General features: G+C 42.4%; 1 long non-coding RNA gene across 2 annotated transcripts in view; it reads left to right on the forward strand.

Annotated features, from left to right (window-relative positions):
- The window catches only part of LOC140910740 (uncharacterized), a 227,340-nt gene that overhangs the window by 26,763 nt on the left and 177,329 nt on the right, over positions 1-23,248 (forward strand). Inside the window, exons 1-2 of one of the 2 annotated variants that reach the window (XR_012158710.1) lie at positions 16,252-16,336; positions 17,724-17,816. This is a non-coding gene — a long non-coding RNA (uncharacterized LOC140910740). Of the gene's footprint in view, positions 1-16,251; positions 16,337-17,723; positions 17,817-23,248 lie in introns of those variants that run through there. The other variant, XR_013635644.1, reaches the window with a different exon arrangement.

Genomic DNA, 23,248 nt, shown 5'->3' on the forward strand with positions numbered 1-23,248 from the left:
GAAGTGGTTGTTTAATTTTGCAAGTGTGGCATTCTGTTGGGGGAATAGGCTCAGTGTTTGCGTGCAGAGCAAGTGCAGGTAGCAGCTGTCCATCACAGTGAATGAGCAGAGTGGAAGGGTGTGTGTTCTCGATGTATTGGAACATTGCTCAAAGGGGGCAGAGTTAAAGTTGCTGGGCGTTCACCTTAACTCTGTGTTTGCTGCTTTTCAGAAGTTTGAGTTTTGCTAACTCGATGTTCTGAGAGAGCACGAGCTACCCCTGGGCAACCTTAGCTATGTGTCAACAATGCTTTTTGCCATTTCATTGTTTTTTAAACTGATACCGACAGAGAAATGTTTGTTGGTAGGAGTTAATGGCAGTTAGACAGTTGTTCTCACCTAGGTTTGCAACTGATAAGCTGCTGTGGCTAGGTAATAATAAAAAGACCTAGCTTTTGCACAGTGCTGTTCATCAGTAGATCTCAAAGAACTTTACATCATTATCCCTATTGTATGGATGGGAAACTGAGGCATGGAGAGACAAAGGGACTTGCCCAGAGTCACCCAGTGGCAGAGCTAGGAATAGTCCCAGTCCTGCAGTCTTTCCACTCAACCTGGATGTGGTTGTTGTGTGATTCCTTAGTGCCCCTCCGCCCTCCTGTACATTTTGTGAGAGTGGAATGGGGATAATGTTGATGCTTGGAAATCTTTGCAATGTGTCATTGCTAACAGGGCCAGTGAGAGAAACCTCGTCCATGATCTGTGTCTCAAAACATTGTCAGTTTTGTTTCCTGGTTGTTATTGTAACTTCAAACACGTGAAAGAAGACTGATGTATGTCTCTCCTCCTCCATCCCCTTCCCCACCTGCATCAGGGAGCCACTCCCCCACCCCTCAACATTTCCAGCTCCTCCTCCCCTTCTCATCCCATTGCACTATTAGTTGGCGCTGTAGAAGACATTAACATAAAAAGTTGTTCCTTGCTGTCTCCTGCCCTATGTTGCTCCATGCACTTATCAGAGGCAGTGGCTTAGCGGAGGGCTGCACTCTACCTCTACTCAGCTGCACACTGAGCTAGTCTTCTCACTCGCACTCCCTACCTCCCGATGGGACTGCTGCCCCTGCTTCAGTCAGGCTACCCCAGACATGCTCAAGGGCCACACAGTCCATCCCTCCTCCAAACTGGGTCCCTCCCCCCCACAACCCAGCAAGCTCCTCACCTCACGCAAGGTTGATGTGCATCTTAACTATTCATTTTCTGGATTTCAGAAGTTTTAAATCCCTCCTCTGAACTCCAGATTCCAGCTGACATGAAGGAGCAGGGAGAGCAGTTCAAACTCCCCAAGAGAAGCAGGGTCTCCCCAGAACACACAGAGGGCTGGGAGATGGGCTAAGACACCCCTGGGGGCAGGGCACCCAGCTCCCCATTCCTTGGGAGAGCAGGTGAGGGTCTCAGACACCCCTGGTCCTGGCACAAACATAGAAGGGAAGAATGTGGGGTTGACAAGCACCCCTGTCCTTTTTTCTCTCCCCATCACCCTGTCACTCATCCCCATGTGCCCCTCTCTCCCCCAACCCCTTTCAACTCCTCTACCACCTATCCCTATTTTCCCCTCACCCTGGATGCAGCGCAAGTCCCTCTCACCCCTATTCCCTTCACTTCTCTCCATTAAAATGCCCCTCATCTGCCAGCAAGCATTCATGTCTAATTTTTTTTTTACAAAAAGAATCCCTTTGATTAAATTCCCATCCCTCCACAAAATCCTGCCAGAGACCAATCTTAGCAATATGCCATCCAGTCTTTTCCAAAGTGTTGCCCAAGGTGGGACCCAAATGGACACAGTAGAGCAGCTTGAAAAGACCACTGCCTATCCCCGTGAGCTATCCAGCTGGGGTGAAACTTTGGAGGCTAACAATCCTGTTAACTCCTCTGTTCACCCATGCTCAGTGTAATTCCTTTGGGGTGCAAAGTTAGTGTGTAACTTGTGATGCACTAAAGGGGAGAAGCAAAATCTTTTTGAAATAACCTTTCAATTTGATTTCCCCCAAAGGGCTGGTCAGTGCCATCCACGCTGGTGGGGTAACCCTTGAGTGTTGACACGGTGATGTGATGATTTACACCCTCATTTGATCTCTCTAAGCAAAAAAAAAAAACGTTGCCAGAATCTCTCAATTTTAAGAAAAGCTGTTTTTTGGGGGGGCGGACGTATCTTAGGAATCTTGTGGTCCAATGGCCGTGAACTTGGTGCCCCCATGGGCTACACTGAAGTTCAAGGCAATCTAAGCAAGCGTGTAGATTTTAGAGCACTTCCAAAAATCATGCTTTACATAGAAACATGATCGTAACCTTAACGATAGCTGGGCTGTCACCCTGCTATAATATGGTGGAAAAATATTCACAACCAGAATGACACCACACTGTCATAATTCTGCCAGGAATTTTTATGACTGAATTATAATTCCTATTGGCATCAATCTCTTGCTCAGTACATAAAACTCCCATTAATGTCAATGGGAGTTTTGCCTATGTAAAAAGTCTGGGATCTGGCCCAATACAAGGTCTTCTATAGGAAACTTTGAGAAATCCTTAACTTTAGCATTGCTACTGTGACACTGCAATGTAGCACACTTCCTCTTTGGATGAAGTAGTGTTTTGGACACTTAATTTAGCAGACCTTTGTAGCTGTACAGCTGTGCTGTATTGGAAGGAATTTAACATCAAGTCTGTGAGTACTGACCATTTGTTACAGAGGATCAGAAGAAGAGAGAGTGTATGTGTGTGTATATATATATATAAAATAAAGTAGAATAATGCTATTTATTTTCACAAATTTGGAGTGACTATATAACTCACTAGAATTGCTGAAGTCTGTATAGTCTACTGGGTTCATAATGCAGCGCATGTCAGAGAATTTGTTCATAACTCATCCAAAGCTCAGTTTGATATTACCTGACCGAACAGACTTCATTTAATGCAAAATCCTTTTTTTTTTTTAAAGGAATGGAACATTGACTGATGGCCCTTTGGCAGATTTATTTGTCTCCAAGGGCTGTGAGTTGCATGGGGCTAAGCAAGGGCAACGTTTGGCTCTAAATGACTCTGAATGCCATGCTCCCTTGGCTGAGAGAGACAGAGGGAGCACATAAAAATAAAATGGAGCATGCAATCTTTAAAAGCAGCAGAAGGAGGGACCAGAGCCAAGAGCTTGCAAAAGGCCCCCTTCCCCTCTGAGCCAATTCTACTCAGTAGGTATTGCACAAATTGATGAAGGGGTATGAGGCAGGTTTAGGGAGCAGTTGCTTTTTGTGGCAGAAATAGCTCCAGCATAACCAGAATGAGTTAATCGTGCTGGGAGAGAGAGGAGCTAATGAAGCATTGGTGTAGCAGTAGTGGCCAATACCTCAGCTCTTCAGGGGGATAAATACATGAATTTATGTGGGATGCTCAGATGCTATGGTGGTGGGCCCATGTACTGTAAGTGCCTAAGATAGATCGATGAGCTGTGAGTGGGCCCCCAAGAGCAGGTTGGAGGTCCATTCACCACAGAGCCAGAGAATCCATGGAATTCAGAAGCTGTAGCCCTGACTCTTTCACAGCCTGCTACTCCACAACTCTTCCCCTTGAAGGGAGTGCTCACTGGAGACTCCCGTATATTCATGCTGCTGTTTCCTAGGCACTCTGTGGTTGTACTGCAGGATGGCAAGATATGGCCCTACATTTTTTAACATGAGCCAAAATCCCCTGTTAAGCTCCTAAGTACCTAAATCCCTTTGCAAATGAGATTTAGGACTCTAAATCTGTTAGGCATTGCAACATTGAACATAACAATACCTAAATACCTTTTTAAAATCTGGGCCTTTGGCCTGACATCGCTGAGCAGGGTAAGGCCTAAATATCTTTAAAAATCTGGGCCAATGTCATTTTTAAAAATGGTATTTGGGCTCCTAAATCACTTAGGCACTTTTGAAAATTTTACCCTATATTTCTGTTTCCTTTGCTGTTTTTCCTTTAAATTATGTTACTTGATATATCTTTTAAAAGGATATTGATAAATTGGAGAGGGTTCAGAGAAGAGCCACTAGAATGATTAAAGGATTAGAAAAACTGCATTATAGTGATAGACTCAAGGAGTTAAATCTATTTAGTTTAACAAAGAGACGGGTAAGAGGTGACTTGATTACAATCTATAAGTACCTCTTTGGGAACAAATATTTAACAGTGGGCTCTTCAATCTAGCAGAGAAAGGTATAACACGATCCAGTCACTGGAAGTTGAAGCTAGACCAATTCAGACTGGAAATATGGTGTAATTTTTAACAGTGAGGGGAATTAGCCATTGAAGCAATTTGCCAAGGATTATTGTGGATTCTACGTGACTGGCAATTATTGAATCAAGATTGGATTTTTTTTAAATATATGTTCTAGTTCAAAAGAGGTTATTTTGTGGAATTTCTATGGCCTGTGTTGTAGAGAAGGTCAGACTACTAGATCACAGTAGTCCCTTCTGGCCTTGGAATCTATGAATGTATTCATTTAGCTGTTATCTGAAGTTTTCCTCATACACTCATTTGTATTGGTTTCTTTGAAAATAATATGCAACCCACTTTCTAGGAAGATAGGATAGTTAAAAGTGAAAAGTAGAAGGAAAACTATCCCAGTCACTTAATGCCTTTCCTGCACTAGATGGGCATGTGATCTTGAATGGCTGGATAGTTTAGTGTTAATGATTATATTTTTATTACTTTCAGTCAAATTGATTTTTTCCCTTGATTTCTTGTTATTTCTATTGGGGAGTAGCTCTGCCACTCTGTAAACAATCTACCTCCTCCCATGGAAACCCCTGATGAGTGATGGAAACTGACAAAATGTAGATCTCACTCTAGACTATGTATACAACACAGTTATGCAACATTTGTACTATGTGAGCTTATGAAATAACTATCTCAACAATTAGCCAGCATGACTGGCAATATAGAAATAAAGAAAAAAATTCCAAAACTCTATTTTGGTAGGAAAAAATTTCAAGGATTAGAACATAAAATTACTTCATTTATTTTATGATGTTTTCCTTTAATTTTCTTCAGTCTTTTTCAAAGGCTGAACAAAGGTTGCAGTCAATTTTTGGCCCAACTATATTGTCTATTGCAAATGTAACCCCTAATATGGGTAGTATTGATATTGTCACACTACCTCAGCCCCCATTCTCCTTTTCTTTCCCTTGGATGCTCCAGGGTCTCATTAAGCAAATCAAAATTAAAAAAAAATCACAAATCAAATGAAAGCAGAGTGGGTTCTGTTTGCAGGCTGCGGTCTTACTCCCACTGTGCATACGCAGCACGTACCACTTTTATCTTCGTGCCTTAAAGCTATGGTGGTCTGTTCAACCTTCTGTGGCTACATATGTCTCTAGGCCAGGATGATTGTTCCCAACAGCATGAGTTTAACTTTATCATCCCTCTTGGCTCTTGACTTATTGTAAATTAAATAGTGGCTCACTGAAAAGATAAATAGAGGCAGCAAGCATAGCTTGAGCTGGAAGGTTGCTATGGCTTTTTAAGACAGAGTTTAAAAAAATCTTTGCTTCCTTAAAAAAAAGAATACCCTGAAAAAGCACACAAGTTATATCATTTGTTCTAAAGAGCTTTTCCCCAATAATATCCACACACCTGGGAATGAACTTGGATTAATTTAAATTCTCTGTTTAATGTTTTGGCAAGGAATAATAAAAAAGAACTGAGAGAAGAGAAAAGGAAGTCAGACATGAACATGGAAACATACAGGAAGCAACCCCACATTCTCATTTTGCCAAATCACCAATATTTCCTCATTCAAATCCCTCCTAATAACTCACATCATCTACAATGCCCATAAGAATTGAGTTAATAACGCTGTATCTGTATGAATTATACATTACATGTATAAAATTTACTAGCCCCATCCTATCCTCAGGCAGGGACTGTCTTCAATTTTGTGTCCTGTGTAGTGCTGAATGCAGTGTCAGCACTGAACAAATAATAAATAAAAGGTGATAACATAACAAGCAGGGAGCTTCTTTTGATCACTGTACACAGTTTTAACTAAACTGCTTGTTCTACAATCCCAGCAATGCAAGGTACTGCCTTCACTGATATCATCTCCCTGATCTCTATGGCATAGGTGCATACAAGAATCATGTTCTAGCTTTTCAGAAACCCTCTGAATTTCTTGTTTTGTGGCTATGATGAAAGCTTTTTTATTTCTGGTGAAGTTTTAAGAAGGAAAACATTAGCCAATTAGCAAATTGGCTGTAAGGAGCTGACTTGGATATTTGAATCAAAACTCATGGAAAAGTTACATTTTATCACGTGCAACTTGTTAAGCTGGAAGAGGTAGGGTGATGGACATTATGGAAAAGTCCCATAGACTCCGATGGTCCTTGCTAGAGCTTTATTGGATCACCTTAGACAACTTAATAAACAATTATATCTTTTGTATAGAATTGTATACATGTGTTCAAGAACATTTATATAAAGGGGATCATTCTCTATTAAATATAAAGGTTTACAGTGCAACTTCTACTGAACCCTTTTACATTATTTTAGAAAACTATTTTATCCCTATAAATTTTTATCCCTGTAAATTTATAAAATAAGATTGCTCATAAGGAGAAGAACAGAAGTAAATGACTTTTGCTCGAAAGGACACACAAATGGAAGCCACTGAGTCTTATTGTTTATACTGTATCCTGGAAACTGTCCAAACTGGGCTATGAATGAAACCAGCTAAATTCATGTTATGTTATCCATTCTAGGTAATCTGTGTAGCATTTGATTGGCATGTCAGTGTACTGCTAGCTGCACAGGGTGACTCTGCAAGAGGGTTCAAGATGGGGGATCTCACAGTGGAGGAGACATACTCTGCTCTCTTTCATGAAGATTTTCTGTTTATTCAGTGTATGTTTGTTCTTTTCCTTAATCTATAGTAAAAGTCACACAGGGTACTTTTACACTGCCAAAAAAAAGGGGGGTATTCTTAACTCAGGTTAAAATAGCAGTGAAGACACAGCAACTGGCTTTTAACTTGGGTTAGCAGATCAAGTTCAACCCCAAGCTCTTCTATAGGCTTTAACTAAAGTTGCCAACCTGAGTTAAAAGCCAAAGTGTCAGGTCTTCATTGTTATTTTAACTCAATTTAGTTAACACAGGTTAGGTAACCCAAGTTGAGAATACTCCTTTTTTTGCAGCAGAGACATACCCCTAGACTGAAAGAACATGATTTGCTCATTGTATAGGGGAGGTGTGGTCTTTAGCAGGGTTCTTAGCCAAATTTTTTTGTCCAAAGGAAGGAACCATCCTGGAGCCCTGCTGGCAAGACTCTGTTTAAACAGTTAAAAGGGGTGGGATTCTGTATTTCTAAGAGACACAGCATAGAACTCACAGCCCCAGTGGAGAAGGTTTAAGACACCTCTGTGCCCTCCCAGTTCTGGGCTGTTCTAGGGGTGGAGAAGACCCAGTCATTACTTAGGGCTTGTCTACACAGTGCAGTGGTCTGCGAATTCTAATGCACACCAATGTGTGGTGCACTAACTGGCCCCCATAGACCCTGCTGGCATGCACTAAAAGTTCCCTAGTGCCTGTTAACATAGTACTGTTTGAAATGGGACCAAGTTAATGCACACAAGGGAATTTTTAGTGTGCAACAGCAGGGTCTGCGTGGACCAGTTAGTGTATGATATGCTGATAAACGTTAGAATTCACATATCCCTGGGATTACTCCTGGGGGAATTCTGTGCCAAAAAAAGTAAAAATTCTGCACCAAAAACTTTAAAAAATCTGTGCACAATCTTTTAAAATTTTGCATATTTTTTGTCAAAATAATGCAATATAATCCAGCTACTTTCAATTATTTTGGTAATTTATTTAAACTACAATACAGTGGATGGAGAATGGGAGTGGGGGAGCAATGGAGGAAATCACCAACCTCCCTCTGTATAATAGTAATGTAGCTAGTATTGACCCTTTACTTCTAATTATTAGTCAACAAATATATGCAGCCATATGCGCCGTGTTACATCATAGGCAACTGAAGAGCAGATGAGGGCTGGGTACTCAAACGCACAATTTATACTGGCTACTGGCCATATCCAAAAAGGTCAGGAGCAAACAGTTCATGAACCACATTTTGATAGGAATTATCTTCAGTTCAAACATTTAAACTAGTTCTAATCACTAAAGCACCAAAAGCATACTGTCCTTTACAATAAGCCTCCTTTACACCACTCTGGCAATGTAAAGGAGCCTTAAAATGTTTACACCTGTTTTATACTCCTGGGGGAATTCACTAAGGACAATGGGAACAATTCACTAAGTAGGCAGGCTGCTACATTCTCTTCTGCCTGAGGGAACAGAGCCTGCCCCATGCCTACCTCTTCAGAAATACCCCAAAGCCCTGCCCCTCCACGCCGAGCGTGCTGCAATAGCGAGCAAGATGGACAGAGTCTCTCTCTCTCACATGACTACCCAGCCCCCCCCCCCAAGGTGGTGATTTATGTCTCTACCAGCTGCTCTGGGTGCCCAAACCAACCTGTCTGCACTGCCAGGGAGTGGGCGCATGACCTTTCTTGCGGCTTCCCTTTGCTTCACCGTCAGAAGTCATTTTTATGTGGATAAGCAAAGAAATCTGCGGGGGCCATGAATTCTGCACATGTGCAGTGATGCAGAATTCCCCCAGGAGTAATTCCCTGGTGTGCATTCCTGCACTGTGTAGACAAGCGCTTGGCCATCCTTGGGGCCTCTCTTAGTTGTAGCAGCTTTCCAGGGCTGCCTTATGGGCTGTAATGCTCAGAATCAAAGCAGCACTGTTTGCTGTGGCACCGGCCCTGCCTTGCCTCTCCTACCCATCCCCCTATGCTACAGCTTGGTAGGGAGTCCAGGGAAGACAGCTCTTCTGCTATCTACTGCAGTGTGTGTAATGGAGGGATCCTCCCCAGCCATTGATGGGACTTTTTAGGCTCTTTTACACCACTTTGATCCTTTTACCAACTTGTTAAAAGGGCCAGGTTTAGGTTGAGGATCTTGTCCAGTGTTTAAATCTGATTGTGCAGTAGCTAACACTTTTCTGATCCCAATGGGGAAAGGGCCTTAGGAGCTACATCATTCTGTTTTTAGTGGCACTTTGGCTAATGATTTTCTTCTCCCTCATATTAAATAGTAATTTGTTCACCAATGAATAAAGAGAAAGAGTTAATCATCCATCACCTATGCCATCTAGCTCAGTGGGCTGGTATCACCACAGACAACACATTTCGTTACTAGAACTATAGAATGAGCAGTTAAAAATCTGTCTCAGTGATTTGCCAAATAAATGAATAGACTTCATTGTAGTGTTCTACTATACAAAATATACATTTTCTAAGAAAAGTGCTAATATGATAATAAATCCAACTGGGCAGTCAGATCAAAGTAAGCTCTCATGGCATGCTGTGTCCTTCCATGTGCTGGTAGCAATCACTAGATCCATAATGATTTTGGCTGATACGTTGAGAATCTGGCTCAATAGGTATTGGATGTAACCAAAGAAGGGGTGCAAAGGAATTGTCTGTAACTATCAGTCCTGGGGCTGTTTCTGTGTTGACTTGATCCCTAGCGTAGGTTGGGCTAATTTATTGAGGATATGAAGTAGTATAATTTTTCTGGAAGTTGAACCGGCAATGCAAGAAAAAAAAAGGACAGATGATACTGGGTACAGCAGCCTATTTTGTCTCATGGGATCCTGTCTGTAAAAGAGCTGTTTGGCGGTCTACTCAGCTGGCAAAAGGACAGTGACTCCAACCATTCTTCTAGACAGTGTAAATATTAGTTAAGCAAACAGTGTCTGGAAATGGCCTATGGAACGTTGAAGCATCTAGAAATTGTTACTAAAGCTGGGTGAAAATTTTTGGATGAATAGTTTATTTGCTGAAAAATGCAGTTTTGGGTCAACCAAAACTATTCACAGATTTGGGTAAAAAAATTAAGAAAAACAATTGAAAAAGTCCAAAATGTTTCAAAATAACACTTTGTTTCAAAAGTTAACTAGATTTATTTTGAAAAACAACCAAACAAAAAAGGGTTAAGCACACCTGAAAATGAAATGAAACAAAAACACTGGATTTAAAAAAAAAAATTTTTTTTGTTTCATGTCAAGTTTTTTGGACTCGAAATGATTTTTATTTTTCAAGTTTTTCATTTTGGTGATAAAACCACACCAACTCCATTTTGGGTTCACCCAAAATGATTTTTTCCCCTGATTTTTTGGTTTGGCCAATTATTAACTCAGTTGTATATGTATTAATGTAATATTTACTATTTAGTTTTATTAGTCCCAGTGGTGTGCTCAGTGCCATAAGAATGTATTAGCAGACAAGATCATGGCTCTGTGGTGTTTACAATCTAAACCATACATGGATGCTATAGTTCAGACTGATTAAGGCTTTTTTCTAGCATTTACAACCAGATCTGCATTGGGGTGCATGTGTGTGTACGCATGCATGTGCGTGTGTACAGGAGTGTTTCTCCTCTGCAGCAGTTGCTGGAGGCATTCTGGTTATTTCAGACAGAATGCCAGAATGTGGTGCACCTGAGTTTGAGCTGTGACAGCCTTGTAAAGGTGCAGCATATACTCCTTCCTACACAGGGCTTATTCCAGTGCTGTGAAAGTGGGAGGTAACCCTGCTCCATCTCCCTGGGCTATCTAGAGCCACTGTTGTAGCTTGACGCTCCTGGTTTTTGTGTGCCATGACCCTAAGGACTCAGATTGTGGCTGCTCCTTGCACCCTCTTTGTCCACAGCAAGAGCCCATGTAGGGCTAGCTATAATCCAACCCTTAGTGTACCAGCTGAAGGACCAATCTTGTTCCTGTGTTTCTTGTTAATGCAGGATTGGTGCAGATACGTTTGGGGATCTGCCCAAACTTTAACTAGCTCTTAGTTTACTACTATGTTTGTTGGGTTATACAATACTGATGCATAATGTATATTTAAAAACATCAAAACTTCATTGTTTATCATGTGAGTCAACTTCAAACAGCTAAATTACTCATAATTCAGCAGAGTGGCAACTTCTGAACTAATCCTGTTCACTTTTGTGAAGAAAGACTTGGCCTGATAACTTTACACCTGTGGAATTTGGCAATGTTTCCTTTTACGCAAAAATGTTTAGAGCTGCTCTGTTGACTTTGTGTATGTGCCTGATTCATAGAACAACTCAGCACTGCATGCATCTGAGTCAAAGCCCATTTGAGCCAACGTTAAAACAACAATTGACTTCTGAGGTCCAGGATCAGGTCCTATATGCTCTTGTCATAAATATGAAGGTCTGGAGCAACAGATAACGACCCTGCGTTGCATACGAGAAATGGAGGATTTTCTGGACAAAAGTCAGGATATGCTTCTATGGGCACAAAGCTCTAAAGATTTAGAGCAGGTTGCACAGCAGAGCCAAGAGGCCAGTGAAGAAGCTTGGCAACATGTGACCTCCAGAAGAAGAAGGGGGAATGTCCGGGTTCCAGCAACGCGGACACAGGTAACTAACCGCTTTCATGTTCTCTCCACAGGTACCGTTGCGGAGAGTGGACCAGATGATATGTCTGGGGGGAGGAAGCAGAAGGAGACTCCGCTGGTTGGAAGGCATGAGATGCACTCTCCTGAGATGGGGGGTTCCACAACCACCACTCCCAAGAGAAGGAGGCGGGTGGTGGTGGTCGGGGACTCTCTACTCCGGGGGACTGAGTCATCTATCTGCCGCCCTGACCGGGAAAACCGAGAAGTCTGCTGCTTGCCAGGGGCTAAGATTCACGATGTGACGGAGAGACTGCCGAGACTTATCAAGCCCTCGGATCGCTACCCCTTCCTGCTTCTCCACATGGGCACCAATGATACTGCCAAGAATGACCTTGAGCGGATCACTGTGGACTACGTGGCTCTGGGAAGAAGGAAAAAGGAGTTTGAGGCGTAAGTGGTGTTCTCGTCCATCCTCCCCGTGGAAGGAAAAGGCCTGGGTAGGGACCGTCGAATCGTGGAAGTCAACGAATGGCTACGCAGGTGGTGTCGGAGAGAAGGCTTTGGATTCTTTGACCATGGGATGGTGTTCCATGAAGGAGGAGTGCTAGGCAGAGACGGGCTCCACCTTACGAAGAGAGGGAAGAGCATCTTTGCGAGCAGGCTGGCTAACCTGGTGAGGAGGGCTTTAAACTAGGTTCACCGGGGGAAGGAGACCAAAGCCCTGAGGTAAGTGGGAAAGTGGGATACTGGGAGGAAGCACAGGCAGGAATGTCTGTGAGGGGAGGGCTCCTGCCTCATACTGAGAATGAGGGGCGATCAGCAGGTTATCTCAAGTGCTTATATACGAATGCACAAAGCCTTGGAAACAAGCAGGGAGAACTGGAGGTCCTGGTGATGTCAAGGAATTATGACGTGATTGGAATAACAGAGACTTGGTGGGATAACTCACATGACTGGAGTACTGTCATGGATGGTTATAAACTATTCAGGAAGGACAGGCAGGGCAGAAAAGGTGGGAGAGTAGCACTGTATGTAAGGGAGCAGTATGACTGCTCAGAGCTCCGGTACGAAACTGCAGAAAAACCTGAGTGTCTCTGGATTAAGTTTAGAAGTATGAGCAACAAGAGTGATGTAGTGGTGGGAGTCTGCTATAGACCACTGGACCAGGGGGATGAGGTGGATGAGGCTTTCTTCCGGCAGCTCGCAGAAGCTACTAGATCGCACGCCCTGGTTCTCATGGGTGACTTTAATTTTCCTGATATCTGCTGGGAGAGCAATACAGCAGTACATAGACAATCCAGGAAGTTTTTGGAAAGCGTAGGGGACAATTTCCTGGTGCAAGTGCTAGAGGAGCCAACTATGGGGGGAGCTTTTCTTGACCTGCTGCTCACAAACCGGGAAGAATTAGTAGGGGAAGCAAAAGTGGATGGGAATCTGGGAGGCAGTGACCGTGAGTTGGTTGAGTTCAGGATCCTGACACAGGGAAGAAAGGTAAGAGCAGGATACGGACCCTGGACTTCAGGAAAGCAGACTTCGACTCCCTCAGGGAACGGATGGGTAGGATCCCCTGGGGGACTAACATGAAGGGGAAAGGAGTCCAGGAGAGCTGGCTGTATTTCAAGGAATCCCTGTTGAGGTTACAGGGACAAACCATCCCGATGAGTCGAAAGAATAGTAAATATGGCAGGCGACCAGCTTGGCTTAACGGTGAAATCCTAGCGGATCTTAAGCATAAAAAAGAAGCTTACAAAAGTGGAAGGTTGAACATATGACCAGGGAAGAGTATAAAAATATTGCTCGGGCATGTAGGAATGAAATCAGGAGGGCCAAATCGCACCTGGAGCTGCAGCTAGAGAGAGATGTTAAGAGTAACAAGAAAGGTTTCTTCAGGTATGTTGGCAACAAGAAGAAGGCCAAGGAAAGTGTGGGCCCCTTAATGAATGAGGGAGGCAACCTAGTGACAGAGGATGTGGAAAAAGCTAATGTACTCAATGCTTTTTTTGCCTCTGTCTTCACTAACAAGGTCAGCTCCCAGACTGCTGCGCTGGGCATCACAACATGGGGAATAGATGGCCAGCCCTCTGTGTAGAAAGAGGTGGTTAGGGACTATTTAGAAAAGCTGGACATGCACAAGTCCATGGGGCCGGACGAGTTGCATCCGAGAGTGCTAAAGGAACTGGTGGCTGTGATTGCAGAGCCATTGGCCATTATCTTTGAAAACTCGTGGCGAACGGGGGAAGTCCCGGATGACTGGAAAAAGGCTAATGTAGTGCCAATCTTTAAAAAAGGGAAGAAGGAGGATCCTGGGAACTACAGGCCAGTCAGCCTCACTTCAGTTCCCGGAAAAATCATGGAGAAGGTCCTCAAAGAATCAATCCTGAAGCACTTACATGAGAGGAAAGTGATCAGGAACAGCCAGCATGGATTCACCAAGGGAAGGTCATGCCTGACTAATCTAATCGCCTTCTATGATGAGACTACTGGTTCTGTGGATGAAGGGAAAGCAGTGGATGTATTGTTTCTTGACTTTAGCAAAGCTTTTGACACTGTCTCCCACAGTATTCTTGTCAGCAAGTTAAAGAAGTACAGGCTGGATGAATGCACTATAAGGTGGGTAGAAAGTTGGCTAGATTGTCGGGCTCAACGGGTAGTGATCAATGGCTCCATGTCTACTTGGCAGCCGGTGTCAAGTGGAGTGCCCCAAGGGTCGGTTCTGGGGCCGGTTTTGTTCAATATCTTCATAAATGATCTGGAGGATGGTGTGGATTGCACTCTCAGCAAATTTGCGGATGATACTAAACTGGGAGAAGTGGTAGATACGCTGGAGGGCAGGGATAGGATACAGAGGGACCTAGACAAACTGGAGGATTGGGCCAAAAGAAATCTGATGAGGTTCAATAAGGATAAGTGCAGGGTCCTGCACTTAGGTCGGAAGAACCCAATGCACAGCTACAGACAAGGGACTGAATGGCTAGGCAGCAGTTCTGTGGAAAAGGACCTAGGGGTGACAGTGGACGAGAAGCTGGATATGAGTCAGCAGTGTGCCCTTGTTGCCAAGAAGGCCAATGGCATTTTGGGATGTATAAGTAGGGGCATAGCAAGCAGATCGAGGGACAGATCGTCCCCCTCTATTCGTCATTGGTGAGGCCTCATGTGGAGTACTGTGTCCAGTTTTGGGCCCCACACTACAAGAAGGATGTGGATAAATTGGAAAGAGTCCAGCAAGGGCAACAAAAATGATTAGGGGTCTGGAACACATGACTTATGAGGAGAGGCTGAGGGAACTGGAATTGTTTAGTCTGCAGAAGAGAAGAATGAGAAGGGATTTGATAGCTACTTTCAACTACCTGAGAGGTGGTTCCAGAGAGGATGGTTCTAGACTATTCTCAGTGGTAGAAGAGGACAGGACAAGGAGTAATGGTCTCAAGTTGCAGTGGGGGAGGTTTAGGTTGGATATTAGGAAAAACTTTTTCACTAAGAGGGTGGTGAAACACTGGAATGCATTGCCTAGGGAGGTGGTGGAATCTCCTTCCTTAGATGTTTTTAAGGTCAGGCTTGACAAAGCCCTGGCTGGGATGATTTAATTGGGGATTGGTCCTGCTTTTGAGCAGGGGGTTGGACTAGATAACCTCCTGAGGTCCCTTCCAACCCTGATATTCTATGATTCTATGATTCTATAAAGGGAAGGGTAAACCCCCCTTTAAAATCCCTCCTAGCCAGAGGAAAAATCCTCTCACCTGTAAAGGGTTAAGAAGCTAAAGGTAACCTCACTGGCACCTGACCAAAATGACCAATGAGGAGACAAGATACTTTCAAAAGCTGGGAGGAGGGAGAGAAACAAAGGGTCTGTGTCTGTTGGTATGCTGCTTTGCCAGGGATAGAACAGGAATGGAGTCTTAGAACTTTTAATAAGTAATCTAGCTAGGTATGCATTAGATTATGATTTCTTTAAATGGCTGAGAAAAGAATTGTGCTGAATAGAATGACTATTTCTGTCTGTGTGTCTTTTTTGTAACTTAAGGTTTTGCCTAGAGGGATTCTCTATGTTTTGAATCTAATTACCCTGTAAGGTACCTACCATCCTGATTTTACAGGGGTGATTCCTTTACTCCTATTTACTTCTATTTCTATTAAAAGTCTTCTTGTAAGAAAACTGAATGCTTTTTCATTGTTCTCAGATCCAAGGGTTTGGGTCTGTGGTCACCTATGCAAATTTGTGAGGATTTTTTACCAAACCTTTCCCAGGAAGTGGGGTGCAAGGGTTGGGAGGATTTTGGGGGGAAAGACGTGTCCAAACTACGTTTCCCAGTAAACCCAGTTAGAGTTTGGTGGTGGCAGTGGTTATTCCAAGGACAAAAATAAAATTAATTTGTACCTTGGGGAAGTTTTAACCTAAGCTGGTAAAAGTAGGCTTAGGAGGTTTTCATGCAGGTCCCCACATCTGTATCCTGGAGTTCAGAGTGGGGGAGGAACCTTGACAGCTCTGTACATGGCTCACAGAACAGCAAACTCCCTTGCCTGAGTTTCCCCATCCTTCCTCCTGTATTTTTGAAGTATAAACCCTCAGTTTATAATATAAGACCAAGAATTCTGGCTGTTCCAATGCAGGGGAAAGGGTCCACAGAGCAGCTTTCCCTCTTCTGCTCCTGAGCAGGAGGCAGCTACTGCTGCAGCTACTACTTCCAGAGTACCAGGTTCGGGGGAAGGAAGGCACATTGGAGTTACCATGAGTGCTGAACACCTCAGAATGGAGGAAGGAGAAGCGATTGTCATGGCCCTGAGCCCTCTACACCCCCTGGCAGGCTGCGCCAGGGTGAACCTTTCTAACAGCTTACCAGAGGTAAGTATGGTGAGTATGCTACAACTCCCAGTGTCCCCAGAGAGACATAGGCCGGTGCCTTCTCTGTGCAAACGTAATGATTTCAGCCACTGTTGCTCAGGTGGGGAACTTCCTCTCTCTTCCCCCACTGCCACCAGGCAGGTCTCCACAGTGTTCCACAGTCAGTGGGGACTGCCTGAAAGAAAGAGCCTTATCTCTTGAGAACATTTGGTCTTCATCCATTCAGAGGAACAAGAAATATTTTCAAATGAACAATGTAGAGTATGTCATTTAAAGGTAGATTTTTTAGATGGTACAAGGACTCTTCTCCTGTTTGTTTATACAGCAAGTACCTGACAAAATGGGGCCTTGGTCTTGATTGAGGACTTTCGGCATAATTGTAATACAAATAAACAATAATGAAAGATGTGACATTTTAGGAAAGATGGTCAGTGCCGTGGTTTTCAACCAGGGGTACACATACCCCTAGGTGTATGGAGAGGTCTTCATGGAGGTACTCAACTCATCTAGATAATTGCATAGTTTTACAACAGGCTACATAAAAAGCACTAGCAAAGTCAGTACAAACTAAAATTTCATGCAGACAGTGACTTGTTTATACTGTTTTACATACTACACACTGAAATATAAGTACAATATTTATATTCCAATTAACTAATTTTATAATTATATGGCAAAAATGAGAAAGTAAGCAATTTTTCAGTAATATTGTGCTATGACACTTTTGTATTTTTATGTCTGATTTTGTAAGCAAGTAGTTTTAAAGTGAGGTGAAACTTGGGATTACGCAAGACAAATTGGACTCCTGAAAGGGGTACAGTAGTCTGGAAAGGTTGAGAACCACTGGTCCAGTGGTTAGATTAGCCTAGGACTCTAGAGACCTAGCTTGAAGTCCCTTCCCTGCCATAGACCTTTATCTGACCTTGGGCAAGTCACTTAGCCTCTCTGGGTATGTCTACACTGCAATAAAACACCTGTGGCTGGCCCCTGTCAGCTGATTCAGGCTTACAGGGCTCAGGCAGCAAGGCTATAAAATTGCAATGTAGACATCTGGGCTTGGGCTGGAGGCTGGGCTCTAGAGCCCGTGAGGCGGGAAAGTCCCAGCGCCAGGGATCCAGCCCGAGCCCAGATATCAACAGTGCAATTTTATAGCTCAGCAGCCCAAGCCCTGTGAGCTTGAGTCTGCTGACACAGGCCAGCTGCGGATGTTTTGTTGCAGTGCGGACATACCCTCCGTGCCTCTTTTCTCCATCTGCAGAATGGGGATAATTTCCTCTCACAGGGGTGTTGTTAGGACAAATACGTTCTATACTGTAAGACACTGATAACAGAGTAATGGGAGCCATTTAAGTACCTTACATAGATTTTCATTCTTCTTTTTCCACAGCTTCCTCACCTCTGAACTTTTCCTCATGAAAACATATTCTCAGCAAAACTGAGGAGGCAAGGGGAGAATTAACAATGGTTTGTTCATTTTAAGGTATGTTACTGAAAACCACAAGTGGTAAGGACTAAAACCCCCTTACTTCACTAACGTTTTTCTCTAGCTTTTAGTGAATTTCAGAGTGGCCAGTTATTTGCAATAAACTTTTTTTGTAGTGTAGCACTGTACTATTTTCAGCAATTTTTGCATTTTATAGGAGAAGGAGGAGTACTTTTGCTGACTCCATTGCTAATCTTTATTTGGCCTGCTGCTCATAGACTAAGAACTGATATTGGTGTTCTTCCAGCAGTCCTCTTCCCAGTCTGGCAGTTATTATTAGTGTAACAGTCCAGGACCCCAGTCATGGATTAGGACCCCATTGTGCTAGGTGCTGTACAAATAAAGGAAAGACAATCCCTTCCCCAAAGAATCTATAGTGTTCTTTGTAGTAGAGAGAAGACAGGTGTGATGGATAGGACACCCCACGCCCCCCTGGATGTCACCTGATGTACCGGGGTTTCACTGAGCCCTCATGCTCCACTAGCCTGGGCTCCCTCTCCTTGTTTTACTGAATCAGACTCTCTGGCAGAACACACACACACAAGTAGGGACGCACCAGCTGTAGAATCACATGGAGTCTGAAAGCAGCTCTCTATGGGAAGATTCAGCTAGGAAGTTACCCAGCACACAGGTGCACACCTCCTTTGTCTTGCACTTGCAAGCTCATAAAAATGCGCCCTCTCCCTCAATGTGGAGAGAGATATGCACAGCTTCTTGCCCCCCACCAGCTATGAATTGCACAAACTGGGTTATGCTATAAACAAGAAATAAGTTGATTAACTATAAAAGGTAAATTTAAGTGATTGTAAGAGACAGCAAACAGAGCAAAGCAGATTTCTAAGCAGATAAAACAAAACACTCATATTAAGCTTAAGATCTTAAAGAGACTGGTTTCAAGAAGTAATTTCTCATCCTAAATGTTGATTTTGGGCAGGTTACATAAATTCTTGAAGTGCAGCTAAATCTTGCGTGCAGCTTAAATCTTCAGGTATCTTATTCACAGACCAGATCCCTTTTCCAGCCTGGGTTCACTACTCCTCCCCCTTTCCCTTTGTTCTTGTTCCTTTGGTGTTTCCAGCAGTCATCCTGAGTGGGGATTCAGTGAAGAGTGAACCAAGATCAGCTTACTCCCCAGCCTTAAATAGAATTTATATAAGGTGGGAACCTTTTGTTTCCCAGTCTTGACCTCCTTTTAGTGGAAAATCACTGGAAGTCCAGGATGGTGGTTAGTACCAGATGACCTGACCACCTGACCTTGTAGTGTCAAAGCAACATCCCAGGATGCTTCTCAGGAAGGAGAGAGATTAGTATTTTCAAAGTCTTATTGTTTCTTCCTAATGGCCCATCCAGGCTGATGGCCTGTTGTCTCGTGGGTGTTTCCCAAGTACACACCCCCAGTTATAATTGTTACATAGCCAATATTCCTAACTTTAGATATAGAAATGATACATGCTTACAAATTGGATAATCACATTTAGTAAATCAGAACCTTTCCAATGATATCTCACATGACCTGTCTTGCATAAAACATATCTTAGTTATGCCATATTCATATCATAACAATATTTCAATGAAGAATATGGAGTGCAATGCCACAACAGGATTCAGCTGGAATGTATATAAAGAGGATTCTTTATTAAACCCACTTGAGACAGACAAGAACTTGTAGTTCCCCCTGGCTGTCTGGCTGCCAGACTGGCTATACACGGTATGTGCTGCCTTGGGTCACACTAACACTACAAGAAAATCCCAGTTCCCATTGGCTGGGAAATTCTACAATTTCAAAATTTTGTTTCATTCTAAATCAGAATGAAAATGAAGAATTTCATAAATTTATGCGAAATGACATTTCTGAAAAAACAAATTGTTTTCAGTCAATTGAAACTTCTTGTTTCAATAAAATTTGAATATTTCATTTTGATTTTGACATTAAAAATATAACAAAGTCAAAGACATTTCAAAATGAAAATATTTTTAAAACAAGAGAAAATAAAATGTTCCATTCCAAAAATGTCAAACTGGAATGTTTCATCGACACACTTCTTTAGGATTTTTTTTTTTAAACAAAATTTAATCAAAGCAGTTTTAGTGATTCTGTATTTTCTGACAGAAAAATGTTCCATTGGAAAATTTTCAACTAGCTCTACTCATCACACGCTGTCCTAAGGTCGGGTTTAGACTAAGTAGTCATGAAAAGAGCTGCTGGCTCCACTACATCTTTTCTCACTTGTACCCTGATTTTCACATGTTGACTTCCCTCCATATTGTGCCATATGCTGAGAATTTAGGATCCTCAACTCCTTTTTGGGGGGCCTGTGGTTTTCCCCTGCAGCACCTTTTCCTTATTTTGGTGCCCTATTGTAGGCATCCCAGTTGTAAAATTCTATCCTAAGTACTCATAAATAAAAATATTTATTCTGAGTATAAATATAGGAATAAAACCAAACCAACATTTTAAGAGCTAATCAGGACTTAGCCTCCAAAAACTCTGGCATGTTTTACTATTTACTACATGAGGCTAATAGCAAGGTTAAAAATGAAAATATCCCATGTTGGTTCAGTCACATTGAAAAGAGAGTTTAAAAGTTACAAATCTGGGAGGTGATACAGAGGTTGAGCAGGTAGTTAAAATGCTGCTCCTGTCTCTAGCAAGAAGCCTGACTACATACAGGTACGAGCACTATTTTCTTCCCAGGCCTTACTAGAGCTGTGATGAATGCATATTCTGGAGATATTTCTGCTTATGTGAAAGGCCTGAATATCATTAAAATTATTAGTAATGCAATGTATTTACCACCACGCTTTATTTCAAAGAGGAGAGGAAAGACACAGGCTAGTGCTCTGATCCTGTTTTAAGTCAGAAAACCGACAAAATGTTCCTTACTCTTAGCATGAATTACACATTTCAGAAGCATTTTTCTTCTTTGCAAGAAAGTGGCCTTTGCACAGAATGTTAAAAATATATTGGGATATTATATTTGAGTTGTATTTGTATCCTTGTGTATTGACTCAAAGCAAAATGCATTTCTTCACTTCAGTGTATTGTGTTGTCTAAATAATGTGTTAGGGCACTCAAGGATACAGTATTTTTCATCTCAAGTGTTTTGAGATGATATTCATTCAAACAACATTCCGTAAAAAAATTGCCTAAGTCTGAACAGGCAAAATATATATCGCTGACCACATATTTATCATTTGTAGGTAAGGCCGGGACGTTGTAATCTTTTAGATTAGCTTCCTGTACCTATTATTTGGGAGCTTTTTTTGTTTTCAGCATCCAGATTTCATATCAGTAAGAGGTAATTACCTCGCACAGAAAATTCTCTCTGTTCCTGATTGAGGTCATGTCAGTGCAGCAGCAATGTTACTCAGCAACCACTAGGCATCCTCGGCGGTGACATCTGTTTAGTTGTCTGTTGAGGGCTCAAGTCCCATAGGTGTGGAGAAGTTTTGGCTTCCTGACAGAAGGTTGGAATAGCCAAAGCAATGGTTTAAAAATCGGCCTGTTTGTTTCTAGCACCAGTGAAAACATCCTGATGGCTGCAGCCCAACATTCTTGGCAGTAATGTACGAACTAGGAAAAATTCTTTGTGTGAAGAATATAAGTGCAGAAAAGAATCACACTCTGCAAAACAATTTACCTTTCCCACTTGTGACTCAGAAAATGACTAACTCACTGTGGCTTCATTATTATTGAGTTCTATCTCTTATCTTTTCTAGAGTTGCTAAATGGATTACAATATTGCCTAGGACTTAGAGAAAGATAAGACAGAGCCACAGTGCTTGAGATTCCATTGTTCTCAGATGGTATATAAAAGGTGAGGATCAAAATGCTAAAAAACAAGAGGAACAAGGATTCAGCAACACTAACTCATGGGAGCAATGCTATTGACATCCAGGAGACAACTCACATGAGTAAGGGAGGATGAGTCAAGCTTTAAGAAAATTTGGGTCAACCTAACTAGGCATATTAGGAAAACAAAAAGGCATGCTGCTGTCTCTTCTTCCACACACAACTTCTTTGCATAGAAACTCATGAGAAAATAATGCTTCCTAAAAATATAGGGGAACCATAATAACAGCAAAAAGAAAAGGAGGACTTGTGGCACCTTAGAGATTAACCGATTTATTTGAGCATAAGCTTTCGTGAGCTACAGCTCACTTCATCGGATGCATACAGCTCACTTCATCGGATGCAGTGAGCTGTAGTTCACAAAAGCTTATGCTCAAATAAATTGGTTAGTCTCTAAGGTGCCACAAGTCCTCCTTTTCTTTTTGCGGATACAGACTAACATGGCTGCTACTCTGAAACCTGTCATAACAACAGCATGTCAAAAAAGATCAGAATGTGACAGAGATCAGCCAAAAAGCAGATTCATATTTAATTCCACGTAACACTTGCAAGTGATTATGATGGGGATTAAAGAAAAGGCATAGCCGTTCACGTGAGGTATGTGTGATGTTTGCCCAAACACAAGTTGCAAAATAGATCATTCAACCTAAATGACTTCTATTTTAGGTTATGGAAAATAGCACAGAGAACCAACCTGGAGCCTGATTCTCCTTTTGCTCACATCAGTTTTACACCAGTGTAACTCCACTGACCTCTGTGGAGGTACCTATTGTTTACATCAGGGCAAGCAAGAGGAAAACTAGACGGAGAGAAGGCACAGTGATACCCTCTGCAACATTGTAATACTGAGCTGAAATCCAAAATGGCAGCTGCCCTACAGCTGTCCTTGCAGTACGTATGGAGGGATACTCCTCTACATGTAAAGGTGCAGGGCACAGAAGAGTGAATGACCACATTTACTATGGATTGCTTAGCTACACACACCATTGCAAGAAATATCTATAGGAAAATAAACCTTGTAGTATATTGCTCAATAGTCGATGATCAAAAACATGAACATTATTTAATAAAATATAAGTAGAGTAGCATTTTAGTAAAACTGTTTTGCTAAATTCTGCAGCACAATCTGCTTACGCAAATGGAAATTTGCTAGCAAATATCACAGTAACTGCAGAAAGTGTATATTTTGTCAACAGCAAGATACACCTACTTTGGGCCAAATTTTGTCAGTTCCACCTGTGCCCTTCTATTGATTTCAGTGGGAGTGAGTAAAGAATTGCCTAATGAGCGAGTAAAGAATTACTGTAGAAATGGCACTCATCTACTGTGGTGTCCAGCTATTATAGCGACTGGACCTGAGATACTACAGTGATATTCACCATAGAAATACCAAACCTAAGACAGACAGCAGAAATGGCATGTTTAGAGCTGAACACATTTAGGACCTATTAGGATCCCTTTGAAGATCTGGAATATTCAGAGGTCTGTAGGAATGGCTGATATTTTCTTACTTGCCTGTCTTTAGGAATAACATGCACACTACCTTGTCTTTTCATTCCATCTCTGGAAGCACAGC

Source organism: Lepidochelys kempii, chromosome 4, assembly GCF_965140285.1.
Source record: "Lepidochelys kempii isolate rLepKem1 chromosome 4, rLepKem1.hap1, whole genome shotgun sequence".
Taxonomy (NCBI): domain Eukaryota; kingdom Metazoa; phylum Chordata; order Testudines; family Cheloniidae; genus Lepidochelys; species Lepidochelys kempii.